This window comes from Myotis brandtii, unplaced genomic scaffold (genome assembly GCF_000412655.1).
Source record: "Myotis brandtii unplaced genomic scaffold, ASM41265v1 scaffold6, whole genome shotgun sequence".
Taxonomy (NCBI): Eukaryota; Metazoa; Chordata; class Mammalia; order Chiroptera; family Vespertilionidae; genus Myotis; species Myotis brandtii.
In genome coordinates, this window is record NW_005370271.1 from 503262 (window position 1) to 504293 (window position 1032).

A 1032-nucleotide genomic window follows, 5' to 3' on the forward strand; every position below is an offset into this window, starting at 1 on the left:
CACTGAGGTTTAGAAAAGCACCGCGAGTGGCTCAGAGCCCCGGAGCCAGCAAGCGATGGAGCTCAGATCTGAGCCCAACTCAGACGTGCTGAGAATCTGTGCGTTTTGTCGTGAGAGGACCAGGAGGTGGAGGAAGAGGAGCAGGAAGAGGGGGAGAAAGAGGCCGAGCTGGAAGAGGAGAGGGACACGCAGTGGTGGAGGGGAAGTCAGAAGAGAGACGTGCAGACGAAAGAGAAGGGCGGAGCAGAGCAAAGATGTGTATTAGTTCCCTGTTGCTGCTATAACAAATCGCCACACACTTAGCGGAATAAAGTAACACAAATGTAGTCCCCTACAGTGACGGAGGGCAGAAGCCTGAGATGAGCCTTAAGGAGCTAAAAATCAGATGTTGGCAGGGCTGGTTCCTTCTGGGGGCTCCTGGCTTTGAGAGCCACCTGCATTCTTTGGCTTGTGGTCTCTTCCTGCATTCTGAAAGCCCTGGTCTCTGCGTCCAGGCCCACGTGGCCTTCCCTCTGACCCTCCTGCCTCCGTCTCAAAAGGACCCCTGTGGTCACGTCAGGCCCCGCAGACACTCGGGATAATCCACCCACCTGCACTCTTTTCATGGAGTCACATCTGCAAAGACTCTTGCCGGACAAGGTGACCTTCACCGATTCTGGGGATTACGATGCGGACACCCTTGGGGGTCATTATTCAGCCTCCCACGGATATGGAAGAAGAAGAAACTATGGAGAGGAAGGGAGATTTGATGGTGGAGATCCATGGGGACGAGGAAAGTGGGGGTGGAGGGGGCCCTGGAGCAGGGCCTTCCCCTCTTGGGCCTCGGTTTCCCGCTCTGTGAAATGGGGGTAATGCCGCATCGAGTCCTGGGCTGTGAGGATTCTGCAGAATTGCACGGCCCAGGTGCTCAGCCCAGCTACCACCACAGCCCATGTTCTCTCCCTGCGTCCCTGCCAGACCACCTCCTGCCTTTCAGGGTCTTTCCCTAGGGTCCCCACTTTCTTGCTTCCCACTGGAAGGGCCCCTCCCCCC